At 43.3% G+C, this 15,269-nt stretch overlaps 1 protein-coding gene across 1 annotated transcript in view; it reads left to right on the top strand.

Annotated features, from left to right (window-relative positions):
* LOC139997837 (coiled-coil domain-containing protein 102A) overlaps positions 1-10,849 on the top strand; it is a 331,009-nt gene extending 320,160 nt beyond the window's left edge. The window contains exon 8 of the transcript XR_011803122.1: positions 10,834-10,849. The gene's annotated coding sequence lies outside the window, so the exon portion shown is untranslated. The remainder of the gene's footprint in view (positions 1-10,833) is intronic.
* Positions 10,850-15,269: the final 4,420 nt, after the last annotated feature.

Here is a 15,269-nt window from a genome sequence, read left to right as displayed (position 1 = left end):
TGCCGATATCAGTGTCTTCTTTTTGTTATTTTTGTTATTCTTCGATTTTCATTACCGACGTTTCGATTTTAAGGCGGAATATTCTTTGAAAAATCTCTGACATCATGATTCATATATGATTCTTGGTGCGGTTATTATAAAAATAAAACAAATCGTCTTTAAACAGTCATTCGTCGTTGTAATATTTCGGTTGATACACGCTGGTGCTCTAGCCTGCAAGTTTACGAAGATTCGGTTACGGATTTGCGCGTGCCTTTCTCGCTTTCGGTATTTTGATATCGTTATTAGATGCGGCGGCGAAGAAGAAGATCTAGCTACCTTAGAAAAGAACGTGACAATATTACGATGTTCGAGGGCGTGCGAGACAACGTCGCCGTGGAAAAGTGCTGACGATCCGGGTCATCCACCTCCAATCTTTCCTCAGCAGAATCTTACGGTAGGTAATATACATCTCTTCTTTGCACAGTATTAATATCTTTTTATCGCCAACTACTTTTTCTATCATACTTCGCAATATTCTAAAGATCACTGTAAATTTTAATACGGCTAATAAACGAAATGAAGTTTTATTTTTTTTGTATCAAGATTTTTATCCCTAAACAACTATGTTCCTCATAATACCGTATTTCTTTCAGACTATTTAAACAGCTAGTAAATAAATTAAAGTTTGTACTTTTCTATATCATTTTTTCTATCATTCTACCCTTCGTCGTCTTTCTGGTAATATATTATAAATACTTTAAATTTTGTTATAACCTACACCACGATTAATAGATGAAACTAAAATTTAATTTCCTTGAGTATCCAACTTTTCGATTAAATCTATACCGAATTCTTCGTCATCTTACAAACTTGAATCCAATTGTATCAAAGACCGGAAATCTGATGTCATCTCGCAATTTATCATATCAGCATGTCATTTGACTCCCAAAGAAGCGAGTTAGCAAGCCACAGAGCAAACTGAACATCGGACCAGAATCAAAGAGAATATAGAAGTCAGTTTGACATGAAAACTTTCGACATGGCAAAGCGTTGACAGACTGAAAATCACCGATTCACCAGTTGTCTTCCCTTAGGCCCACGAACATAATTAAACTCCGATACAACGAAACCAAAGAATCGTAATTAACGATACAGGAACCAAAAAAAATGAACACCCACCAATATATCAACCGCTCTTCGATGTATCAAAATTCCATATCACACGACGAAATAATCAAAACTATGAAAGCTGTTATCGCGAAGCGTAACAACGAGATAGGCAATTCGCGGGATCGCGGCCAGCTCGTTCAGCCCCACGTTCCGTATCGGTATTTAATCCGCGATCTTTTCAATCTTCGTGACTCGAAAGAAGGGAATACACGGTGAAGGAACGAAAGACAAAGAACGAAAGCACGAGGATGGTCGGTCAGGATGAATCGATGGAAAGGAGAAGAAAAAGGGGAAAGACCAAAAGGGGGCAGACCAGGTGGGGGTTTGGGAGGGGAAGGTGGTCGCGATAAAAAGTTGGACCGGTCCACGGCGTAGAAAGGCGAGCGTGGCGTGGGTGGAACGAGGACCAGTGACAAGTACGATCAGCCGGTTCACCGAGCTGATCGAGGGAAGAAGAGGAAGAAAAAGAGCGTGAGCCAGTGACGGCGGCGGCAGCGACGACGTCGGTGGAGGCGGGGGTCGATGCAGGGGAAGAGACGCGCGGGGGAGGAAAAAAAGAGCGAGGAGAAGTCGGCGAAGTTGCTCGAAGCCGCGTCGACCGGCAGCGCTTATAATTTCTAATGGGCACCGGTGTATTTTTTGCAGCGGGCCCGGAACGGTCCGCAATAATTTATATCCGCGGGGACAGCGTCGCGCGTGCGTCGGCGTGCATACGAGAAAAAGCGAGAAAACGACGGGGACGGCTCGCGGGAATCGCGCCACGCCGCCGCTGATCGTGCCACGCCGCGACAGAACTCGCTGGCTATCCGTCCACACGCTTTTGGAATTGAAAATTGTTACAGGCAATCGAGAATCTTAGGCTTTCGCGAGAAAGTTTGTATGAGTTTATATTAGCTGTTATATAGTTAAGTCCAGTTTTACGCTTATCATGAGATAAATATATCCTTTGATATACTCAATAATTTCATTTGATAGAAATATATCATCATGTTGTATATACATCATTGGCCACGAACATACGCATATCGTCGCTCTAGTTTTCGACTGGTTCTATAATCTAGCTCCGCTAGTTTGCAAACTGAGTTTACGAAGTTTAATATGATTATGCGAAGTTAGGACTTGAAAGAACCGAATATTTCTTGCTTTCTAAGTAGAATTATCATCGTACTATCGTAAATTTGTATATCCTGTATCAACGAGACATGTGCGAATTGGTCAATTACATTATTTTGAAAGACAATTTGTACGACTACATTCAAATTATGATGAGCTTCCACAGACATCGAGTATCAGAAAAAATTGGAATAAAATTTCAAACGTTAACACCATGAAGGTTTAATTTTTTCGTACAATGTTCGTTCTACTGAGATTTAATTTTTTTACACAACTGCTCGCAAAAACGGACTCTCGACATAAAATTTTCCACGAGAGTCATGGCAAAACGCGTGACTAAGAATAATTCCAGACGCCCGATGCATGCAGCATCGATTCCACGCGAGTCTCTGGAAAGCCAGAACCCCATTGAATACGCGAGCCCAATGAATTGTCATTCATGACAAACGGAGGACAGAGTAAAGGCGCGCGGCGTGGACGCGGCAACCAGCACGGTTCACCATAGAAGCTCGGTATGTCGCGGTGGCCATGAGGACACGGCGTTATGCGGCATCTCGAGGCAATAGATCACCTGGTCGGCGTAATCGGCGAGGAACGACCGTTCGACTGTCGACGACCCGACGTCCGGAGGATACTAATTCCTCGAGCAGCCTTCCGACAGCGGACCGAGCGGCGATTCACGGTCGTTCGAGTACCTAGTTTCCTCTTCCCATCTCGAAACGCTAATTGCTGTGACTTGGATTCCGAGCAATTGTTTCGGTGATCTGCGTACGGTACTGTGTGCATAGTATGCTGTGTAGCATTGTGTTATGGGAGAACCGTATTGATAGAACAGGTTTCTAACGTTCGCATACTATTCATAACATTCTTTCTACTATTTCAGAACTGAAGAAAATTAATGTTTTATTATTTTCCTTGCGTTTGTCGTCTTTCTGTCTTTGTTCAATTTAAAAAATTTAGTCGGTAGCAGCCCGTATAATATTAATTTACTTAAAAGGTAAAAGACATCGACAACTTCAAGTATCTTGAAAAACGAGGAAATGCAGGACCGTTCGACAAAGGAGGACAAAATATTCGGTAATAAAGAATGACAGGAACTCAACGTAGGATATTACCTCTGAGACAGGAAGCGAGATCTTGTGAAAAATAGGTGAGAACTTCAATAGCATAAAGTTGAAAATTCGTAGATTTGAGTATTTGAGAATCTGTAGGTTTTTATTAAACGATATCGACGGTAGAAATCCCAAAAGCCGCACATCGAAAGTTCACAACAAAATCCTGAACCTAGAATGTCTCAATACAAAGACACCCAATGGGACTCGACGACGATCAATCCGCGATCTTTCACTTATCAACGAACCAGCGGCAAGAATTCGTTTTTCACCCAGTCGCCTGACGTGGGACGATTGCACAGTGTGCATTGCACGCGCACACACACGGCTTTCTTGCGTCTAGCTTCGTTATATGAAATCTCGTGTGCGCTCGCAGGACACGTTCGTCCTGGCTCCTCGAGCGCGTTCTTTCCGCGTCGAGATTTACTGCGTCATCCTGCGCAGACGGCAGCTGTCCGTGGAATGTCGATTGCTGGTATCGATCGAGCGCACGCGAAATCACGAAGAAAATCTACGTGGAAAAACTAACATTCATCAGCCGGAACGCGGTCGATGGCGTGGCGTGGGCGAATTTATCGGGGACCAACGACTGGTTGCTGGACTCCGTTCGACGATCCGCGCCTTTTATAGACGGATGAAAAAAGAGTTCGTGAAACTTTAACGGGAATTTTAACTATTTAAACGACCAAGGAGAATTGGTTCGATTAGACGATTAATGGAATGCTATTTGCGAATTATTTTGGGAGACGATGAAAGCGGTTTTAAACGAGCGGTAAGACTGGAACTAAAATTAAATGACGTGATATTAGCAGCAGGACGTATCTCATTTAGTACAGAGACAAACATTTATGAATAATGCGAAGTTCTGTACAGCTGGACAGCTCGCTTTCATAGTTTTGATATTCTTCATATTTGTTTTCTGTTTTTTTATTTTCGACTTCTCTTCTATTATATTCTATCTTCGTTTCACACGGGAAACAAACTGATTACAGCAGAACTCCGTTTATATGAATTTTTCGATGGACAAATGGTTTATGCAATGTAGAACTTCACCAATTACTATCAACTATCTTTTGTTCGCATAATAGAAGTTTACGTTCAGATAAGTGACTTCAACTGGCTGGAGTTTGTTTAATCAGCAACTAACATTTCGTTTCAATGAATAGAGTTTGTATGGCTTCATCGTATCTCCATGAAGAATAATCACAAATATATTGTCATAATAAAATCCACAAATCACAAAAACTAGAATTAATCAGATCAGATTCCGACTATCTCACCTCTGTTGCCATTCCCCTTACGAACGCGTTACACCTACCCATAGCCGTAATAAAGCCATTGCCACTTATCCACGCAAATCAACCAAAGCAAAATCTAACGCAATCGCTCCAATAAGCCAATCTCCAAATAAACCTCTTACAGCGATCAATTCCAGAACAATGCTTCATTAAAATCGCTAACATTCCTTGACACAGCCGCTAAACAAACATCTCGTACACGCGCTAGACAAAGCACGTGTTTCGAGCCGCATAAACCTCGATTGACGCGCCACCCGAAAAGGAAACTGCCCTGTATTAACGCGACGTACGACAGTGTGGGCGTAGTCATAGATCGTATCGCGAATCGATCGCCAGTCGCTTTATAGTAAGTTTCACGTCACAGCGAGTACCAGCGTCCCGTGCTACGCCGACACCGGCGAAAAACTCGCTTGTATCTGTCCGACTAGGAAGCGGACGGGATAACCGATCGGCCGCTATCGGCGGACAGGCTTTTTCGCATTTCGCCGCTTGTAGAACAATGATCTTATCGGTCGAGTGGCTGGCGGTCGCGTGGCGTGCACCAGGCGTGTACCGGATCCGCCACCCGGTTCAAACTTTTCCAAAACGGGCATCGAGCCACGGCTGCTTCGGCTTGACGATTTTTCATCGCGTGGGCGTTGTAGATACGATCTCGACAATGATCACGAGCCTATACGTCGTAGGTTTGTCTCTTATTAGACGATTAATTTTCTGGCGGTGACGCGTACGCGAAGCGTGTGTCGTTTGGTCGGGACGAGGAGAACGGGTAGGGCGACCAGGAGTCTGAAATTAACGGGAGAACCCGTTCCCCCATCGCGGTAAAGGCGAGTTAATTATGAAAAATGTAAACGCCGTGGCTAATTTTATATGTCGCGACAGGTGCGTGGCACGGCGCGTGCGTGCGTAAGTGCGTTCGCCAGTCGCGTGAAATCGAAAGACTTAACTGTTGCGCTTATTACTTGTGACAGAAATAACGACGAACGAAACGTCTTTTATGTTCAAATGCGAATGATACTGATCGCGTGTTAAGTAGTTTTTAAATATTGTCGAAGTAATGTAAAAATATGTTTGGTAATGGGACGTGGTAATGAATGTGGTTGATACGGTTGTCGTTGTCGGTAGTCAAACTGATCGACGTTCGATTCATTAACAAGGTGCACGTCAAGAAACAAATAGTCGTTGTCGTAAATTTATTTATTACGAGAAGACGGCATAAGTAATTGTAAATGTCAAAATAAATTTTATGTCAGTCGAATTTTATGGTCGGTGTTAACTTCTGACAGCTTTTCATGGATAGATTCTTAATTTATAGCGGAAGTTTCGCCTGAATCCAGTATGTGGATTTATATTTGGGAAGAAGTTGAGATCATGAATAACGATGGTGACTGTCATTTATCAAATTATATTTGCACAGATTGATCGGCAAGCAATTTCCTGAATGCAAATAATTGTGTACGATTTCAACGAAAATTCTCCTTAATTTCCATCGAAGGAACCTGTTGCTTTCGGCAATTAATATCTCGTGAAAGAGGAACTGTTATCGAAATGTACGAATTATTTTATCAGTTTTGGAAATTTTTCATCGTATTATTTATCCACACAGGCCAAGTGTAACCGTCAATTTTTCCCTATATCTCCACAAAACGATCGCGTCAAAAGGATTACATCGAGTCAAACAAACACGTGTCTTCTAGAATTATGATTCCGCCCCGAATCTCTTCACTCAATTAGCCCTTTCATCGCTAAAATGACTGGTCATCAATTGTCGAGCGTTCACTATATATATACCTAGCAAAGCTTGCAACAGTCATTTGCCATAATTTTACATTAGTTAAATTTTTAAAACTCTACCTTAACTTTACCTAATATTTTTATAAAATTATTTTATTTAATTTCTGAGTAAATTTACGATTCAATCTGTATAGCGTCTGCATGCTGACGGACACGTTTGTGACGAGAGGAATAAAGTCTACGTCTCTATAACTACAGCCACTCGAAGCGTCCAAGCAACGAGTCTATACTCTGCATGCATTCGCAAAATATCGATCGCACGAACAGATTGGCGTTTCGCGTAGATAGGTATCAATTTTTGAGGGTTGTTATCGACCAAAGTGGAATAATCACTCGTTACGTATATTCGCGAACGACAAGCAACCGTATAATTTCACGGCGAAATTGGTCCACCATACCGATTATTAATTTCGTATCATCGATCGACGAACAAAGATACTTATCGAGCTACGCGACACGATTTCCGATTCTGTTGCTATCTCATGCCGATGCTAATTGAAACCGTAACCATCTTGACGTCTTTGTATTCTCAGATATGATAATGATTTCCGTGACGTGTAAAAAGATATAGATGAGAAGATATGATCGTAAGACGTTGACGTTAAAGGCGATTTCCCGGAATAGTCGGTCGCCAAACAGATCAATCGTGTATCTGACATGCCGATCCGTTCGATTAAACTCTTGACTAGGAGATCGGTTGAATTATAGCGCGTCACGAGTACAACTCGTTATATATATCGTCGTATCCGCCAGCATATGTCAATTCCATCCAAATGAAATCTCCACTGCGGAAGTCGTAATTATTCTTTATCATCATTAGTCGCAGATATATCAACCGGTCGACACGTGAAAACTACCGACCAACGTTCATCAAAGCTGCACACAGCGTTGCCTTGGTTCAAAGAATATTTACACCGCGATGAATCTTCGATTCATTTGTATTTTTCTGGTGATAAATAACGAAAAGTTTGTTTCAATTTTTTTAAAATTTGATTACTTGAGGACTGTACTTGTGACTATGGAGTCGATCGTTTGTCACCAAGACGATAATAATCTATCAACGTGATCTTCCCGCAAGTTCGACACAGTGAACTTTAGTCCGAAAGAAGGAAGAAGCTTTGACTACTGAAGAATCAAGCAGTTGAGAGCGGCGAAGTAGGCGTGTAGAATCGAGATTGGGTGAAAGGGGAATTAACGTGCTTTCCTTCTCAACAGCTTCCTGTACAGCAGATTTGTGAATAAAATTCAGCGGCGATTTGTATGTTAAATACGAAGTAGCTTGTAGGTTAAGAGTCAAAACTGCGATTTAATCGAAGAGGTCGACGAGTAGGAGTCGATATTTGTGAAACAGAGAGATTCTGCGGTGAAAGTGGAAAGTCGATACAAGTGTTTCGCCCGATGTTAAAGATCGGTGAAATATAATTATAGCAAAAACATAAAACTGTCAGTTATCAAGCATTTATCAAACCTGATCATTTCAGATGTAAGATGTTTTATATAGGAAAAGTATTCCAATGTTTTACAACCAACGTAGTTAGCCTCGTCAAAAGTTGAATGTAATATTCACTGACATTGACAGGCTGAAAATCTTAAAATTTCTGCCGAACTTTATCCTTGCGTTTCAATTACGATACATATTAAACTATCTAAAAAATCATCTATTTTCTCGTTATTTTATTATAAATCTATAATAAAATTTATTAAAATTCTCCAGTAAATATAACAAATTGGTATCCTAATACTTATAGCTAGTACTGTATACAACAACTTACATCACATATTAGTGCGAAAACGACATGAACATTCGAGTAATATACTCGTACTTTCCCTTAGTAAAATCAATGCGAATGATCCGAGACTCCGAAATCCTGAAACATTCGCACGGTTTCGCTTTCCATCCCAATTAGCGTGAACGGTCCCTTTTAACGGAACCGGCGGCGTCCGAAATCAATAAGGATCATCGAAAACAGGGAGCGTAGGCGGTCGGTTTCCGTGGCTGTCGTACATATAACCGGTACTTTAAAGACCGTGCTCTCGGTCTTCTCGATCGGTCCTCCCGTGGGACCACACAGAGTGTCCGAATCTGGCGGCCTTAATTAATCGGCGTTAATTCTTTCCGGCTGTACGGCGTGGATCCCAGGCGATCGCGGCCGAGTCGAAGGCGGATCGGCTTGAGAACGTTCGATCGAGACTCGGTGGGGACACGGTCCGGCTCGTACGAGACAGAGAATCGGGAAGACAGGGCTAAAGGAAGGGCAGGGTGCAAGGGAGGATCGTAAATTTCCGTTATGGGACTCCTCGTAAAGCCGGCTCCGACCGGCGCGATAAAAAGCCCGGTCCACAGGTTGCTACTCCCGAGAATGATTCTTCCTGCCTTTTTCTCTCTCCCTTTCTCGCTCCCTTCTTTCTCTATCTTTCTCGTTCTTTTTTCTTCTTCTTTTTCTCTCTTTTTATCCCCCTCGGCTCCACGAACGAGAGAATCATCGGGAAAATCGTACGCGAGGAGAGGCGGCTGCCGTCCTCTCAAAGGTGTTCCTTAAAATTCGTGGGACACTTCGATCGGTAATGGAGAGGAGAAGGTGAAAAAGGGACGAGAGGAGAAAGAAGGGAGGAACCGCTCGTTAAGGCGGCTTCGCTCATCGGCTCGTCGCCGGGCCCGTAATTGCTGCTGGCGCTCGCCCACGCGAAATCGCGTCAGGCGTAAATACGGCTTAATGCCCTACTCCACCCATTCCTCTTTGTCCGGAGCGCGCCTTCTTCTTTCTGCGTGTCCTCCGAAATCGACTCGAGTTTTCGGTTTCGTTCGGTGAGAACGACTTGATGAGTTTTTTTAAAGTTAACATCGAAGGAATTATGGCGCAGGTGAGGCTTTCTTTTCTGAAAACGTTTTTTTCGTACATACTGTCTGCGCGTGAGACTTAATAGCTTCTTAGAACGAACGCGTCGTTTCTTGTTTGTTTATACTTACGAACCTTCTTATTTAGTGCTCGCTGTGTATATCGTATCTTTCTTGTATGCACCGACATACATGGCCTTGTCATCGTAACGAGTCGATAGTTGCTATTTCCGTACTTTGTACAACGACACAATAATTCTATCTGAACGTCGTTTCAGAAATATAGAAGGAGTTCAGGAAATAATTTTCTTCGTCTTTTATTTGAAGTCTAAAGTAAATGATAATCTAATTTACTAATCGAATTTAAACCAGACGATTGGATCGACGTTGCAAATAAAAATAAAGTGTTTTGCATTTCGACATTGTATTTTTGACCAATTAAAATCCTTTATGCTTAATCCATAAATTTTTTAAATATTTCATTGTCTAACTAGATCAAAAAATATTTGAGCGGTCCAAATTCGACGAACTTCCCTACATATCTCACAGATGACACAAATTTTATACGATTAAGCTATTCGTTCTACCAAATTTACCCAGATATTTTCCAAACGTATACACCGTCACGTCATTTCTACATTTTCGGGAAATGGACTGGCATTAGTTGCTCGTCGAATCGAATTTCAAGCCGAAGTGACGCATAAATTATGCCGTACGTATCTCTCTAATCTCGCGGCTAACCAAATTCCTCCGAATGCAATCGAATCTCCCCGGACATTTGCCAAAATGAACCACGATCCGACGTCGTCCCGTATACGTAACGGAAGAGAGGGATCGATTGATCGTCGTAGTCCGACGTCAATCAAGAGATTCGAAATCAGGTCGTCGCTCGGGAATTAATCCGATTCTGGCGACCCCGGAAATATCCTGGTCCCGATTTCGCGCGGGCGTTGCCGACTATTCGAACCTATTTGAACCGTTCTACGACGTGCGCCCTCAATAATAAATCAACCCCCTTAATTGCATTACCGGCGAAACGTCAGTTGTCGAGGATGAGGGTTATATCTTGACAGCGCGTCAGATGCACACAAATAACTTGACAGCGCTGCTAAATCGAGCCAAATGTCAGAAAAAATGTATAAATATTTATTCTCCCAGAAAGAGGTAATTTGCCTTACGAATTTTTATCATTATGCTGGTTATTATTAGATTATTTCCACAGTTCGTTCGCAGCTACCTTGAATTTTTTATTTCGTAGATCGGTGGTAGAAAAGCTGCAGCGAAAAAGTGAAAAAGTTGAAAATTCCAAAGGTTCGCAGTGTTTGGGATTCGGAGTTGTCGTCAGTTTATGACTCGGACAACATATCTACCTTCTTCGGGAAGTTCGAATTGCCTACCTCCCAAGCTGTAAAGCTTACGATGAGGACTTCGTTAAGAGGCTAAAAAACACCCCAAGTGCCCGATGGGTCAGGTCAAAGGTAAACAATTAAAAGATACACAATTAAACCATGGAAAAGCCGGGGACGGAAAGTTAGTATATAAGAACAAGACTAAGCTTCTGGCGGCAGTATCAATAAAATCTTACAACCGTCTTCATTAGAACTTCAAACTCGTGTATACTGAAAAGTGCAAATAAATAGCCACACCATACTACTACTCGATATATTTAATTTACCTCCACTTTGAGCGTTAATTTCGTTCAAGGTTCGCGATATCAACCGACCAGTTGCAACCTGACTGATCGCTATTTAGTTGAGAATTCGCAACACGCGGTACCTGGTCAAATATTTTCTTTAAATTTTGAGTAGCAAGAAAGTTTACAGAATTCGGCAGGTTCAAATTTATAAGCTGAAAATTCGAAAGCTTTGGAATAGTCAAACTTTGTCTCGATATCTCGGGTCACATGTACAGTGTACAACAGGTAATTGATATACAAATGGCACTTGGTGAATAGACGAACGAAAGGCATTTATTTCTTCGAATCGTTCAAAGAACTCCATCGAAATGGATATGTGATATCCTCGGAACGCTTCCTCTATTAATGATAATGATAGTTTATCAGCGACATGAAACCACGGGGCATCGATCTAGACACCAATGTTCGTCGCTGGATGAACTAGCCCCGACTCTGAACATGTCTCCGGGTACACAGGCTAATAAAATACGATCGTTTCGTCCTTTCGTTTTCCCGATTCGTACGAACGACTCGATCGGATCGGCGAGTCAGACCTGGGTATAAATAATGTAGAGGCATCGGTCGTTAGTTCTAAAAGAGCTACCTGGTCGCCCGCGTTTCTTCAGTGACCGGATGCTTTTCATTCAGGGACAGATTGCCGAGTAGCGCGACGACCACGTCAGTCAACGAACCGGTGACGGTGGTCCAGGATCGCTTGTCGTCGTAGGAACGCCGATTGCGATCGACCGGCCTCAGGAAACGTTCGATAAATAGATTTGTTGTTTCGAGTTCGCGTTTCAGGTGAAAGGAGTTAGCTCGCAAATCGAGCCATTTATTTCCCTTCCTTTTCTTCTTCGTCTCAAATTGATTTCAATCGTGACTTTTTATTTGCCTAATAATAAAGTAATTCTATTCCTCTAAAAAATATATATCACTCTTTATAATTAATAGCATATTGGTGGCACTGGCTAATCGAAATACGAGTACCAGTTTATTTTATATACTTGAAACAGTTGATTTTTTGGTACCAGACAAGATATTGGAAAATTCAATGGTACTACGAGTGGAAACGAGAAATCTCACGAAAGTAATGAATATTCGCACTTTCGCAGACGAGCATTAAACCAAATGAACGGAACTAGTCGGTAAATCATTCCCCTTTCTAGTCAAAAACAAAAGATCAAGTATCGGTCGATAGGATATACGAGCGTGTAAAATGCGTAGCGAAGATCGGTTCGTAAATAACGAGTCATCGACTGTGGGAACGGTTCGCGACACGATCGTTTCAGGAAGATAATTCAACCGGCTGTCGATCGGCGCGACGTCTTAGCACCCCGACAGTTTCACTGACGCGCAACACGATCCTGCGCTCAGCCGCTTTAAATATTTGCCAGCTGGCGATATTAATCTGAGGATTCGCCAATTTTTCGCGCGGCTACGGCGCTGCTAACAGGTTGTACCCGATCGTGGTCGGAGACTTTTATCGAGAAACGAACCGATACCCACCGCGAGAAAGCAGCATTTTCGACGTTTCTTCGGCGACGCGACGAGTCGATCGATCATCTCGTGGCAAGCATGTATGTAAATCGATCGTCGTACGATCGATCGCGCCAAACGATCGTCATGGAGGTTGTAGAGAGCCGAACGACGATAATTCCTTCCGCGTAGATCGAACAGCGTCAACGACGGTGCTTGAGCGGGGACCGCCTACGTCGAGACTGGATTCTCTATTTGGCAAGTTGGCATTGCCCCCTCTCGCGAGACTGTACGCTTCGATTAGGTTTACTTACGACCGATCGGCTAAGGGCACGTCAGGTTCCACGTCCGCGGGATACCTGTCAGCGCTTCCGTTTACTCCGACCGCTGTTCTGAATCGCCCCATGGGGACTCTGATCGACGTTGTGTGCACTCTTTCCTGGTTCTGACTGGGGAAATTCAGTGGCGTCTCCGAGGGGTAGTTCCTGAGGTTACAAAGATACTGTTACGCGTATGAAATCGATGATAAAAAAAATATACGATATACTTGCACGTATAATTTTCCAACAAAGTAAGAAAGTAAGATTTGGACTGTAGTATATCGCTATCGACGATGTTTATTTAACCGAACAGCGAAGTCTTTACATTTAAGTTCTACATCGACCGTGAAATGTATAATTAAATATAACGATCATGTTACTATCCTACTCGGCAGAAATAAAACTTCCAACCGAATCATCTCAATTGCAAAGCAACGTACAGGAGTTTAATCGACCAAAGGTAGAACATCGCAGATTTCCAAAAATCTAACTCTACGAAACAGCTGACTAGATACGCTCCTGCGATCAACCGTCAAGTGCGTGGAGTAGATAGGTGCACGCACACGCATCGACGGCTATTGCCCGGCTGGTTGGCTATCCCATTAGGAGTGTGTCAAACCCTGCGACATTTATTGAGCCGCGGCGGAATGTCCCGAGCCACTCGGTGCACGTTGGTTGGCGCGCGGTCGCTTGCTGATTTTCTCCAGATGTGGAGCTGAACGTTCGCGTCGTAAGGTGGTCGCCTAAAATGGCCAGGCCTTGGCCAATCTATAAAACATCGCTCGCTCTATCAACGGCCCTAAACGCTTTTGCGTTCGTACGCGCCCGCTTCTTGCCGTCGTGCCGACTGCTCCGTAAACCGCCGCTGAGCCACTATGATGACAACGGCGCGGCAAGAAATCCCCTGGAGTTAGAGAAGAAAGGCCCTCGTGTCTATCGGGAATACCGCTGGCAATATTCGTAATAACCCTTTAGGGAAAGCCCGTATTGCTCTCGCCGGTGAGTCCGCGGTTCTCGTGCGTCGCGCGGTTTAACTCGACTTTACAACCGCGAGCCTACAGACAAGAAACGGCCACCACCGGCAAAGAAACGGTCGCGTTTTTCCTCGCCGCGTTTCGAGGACGCGGTTGGAGAACGTTTACGGTGGCCGATCGATCGGTACCACCATGACCATGCTACGTGAATCTCGTTACCGTTCCGCGTCATTTCCGGATGCTTCTTGCTTTCTGGCCTGGTAAATCGATAGATTGAGACAGAGGAATCGATCGTATCGTGACGTGATGGATATTCTATTTTTACGGCTGTTTCATCGTTATATTTGTTTTTATCTTTTCATCTTTTATATGATTTCGGTTAGGTTGATTTTCTTTCTTGCATCGTCACATAGACTGTAGCAACTGTTTCGCGATATAGTCGAAAGGATCGTAGATTATACGGCGCGATGGTGTAGATAATCCAAGCAGTAGATGGTGGGTGCGATCGGTAGAATCAAAAGTTCGTATACAAGTTGGCAGTTCGATTGGTTAACGCAGTCGACTGGCAAAAGGAAGGTGCCTGTTTCTCGACCCGAGTCTCGGTCCAGTAAACCGTATCCTCTCTTCGAGAGAGTTTATTGTCCCCGGGGGAAAGCGTTACTTTGTTTCTCGACCATCGCTGTTCCATTTCGCGTTTTCTTCCTTGTCCTGGTATTATCGTTTGAATCAGTGCTCGTGATACAAATTTATATATACCTATATAATCATTCAATAACAAAACGAGAAATACTCTGCGAAATTCGCAGATTATAGAACACTTCCATACAAAGTTTCCAAGTTTTCGCTCATGATATTCGATGAAACAAACGATATATAACCGGCGATACCGGTGCGAGAAAAAGCGTTATTTCTGCGCTCGTAACTCCATCGAAGAGACAGAGAGGAAGGCCTCGGTCTATCGGCTAGGATTTTCCCATTAATTACTGTCTGCGCCGGTGAGAAGCGGATCGAGAAGAGCGTAGAACGCGAGCACGAATAAAAAGCAACGTGTCGAGCGAGCGAGACGTGGAATTGCCGGGATTTATTGCTAAATCGCGCAAAACTAATAACGCTCTCCTCGTCCGTTCCAATCGACCTGTTACACGCTTCTCGACTGCTCTTTTTTCTCTCCACGTTCGACTCGATGGGAGACGCTCGCCGTGCTCGTCGTAGATACGTCCAGCCTGTTTGTTGTTCCCGATCGGTCATTATAATTACCGTGGTCGTCGATAGGACTCTTATTTACAAATAAAGTAGCCGACCTGTTGCACGGTTTTGTCGCGCGGTTTTGCAATGCGTGCACGCGCGGATCGACGGAAGTGGGAAACCGTTCGCCATGTTTGACTACGAGATAGCCTAGGTACTGTTATGTCATTTGGAACTGTTAGATTCGCGATACGAAAAGTCGATGATTTCTTATTTTGAGATAACGACAACGGAAAACATAATGGAAAGTTTTAACGTTATTTGGTAGTTTGGTATA

This window comes from Bombus fervidus, chromosome 2 (assembly GCF_041682495.2).
Source record: "Bombus fervidus isolate BK054 chromosome 2, iyBomFerv1, whole genome shotgun sequence".
Classification (NCBI taxonomy): Eukaryota; Metazoa; Arthropoda; class Insecta; order Hymenoptera; family Apidae; genus Bombus; species Bombus fervidus.
This window is presented reverse-complemented; position numbering and strand designations above follow the sequence as displayed.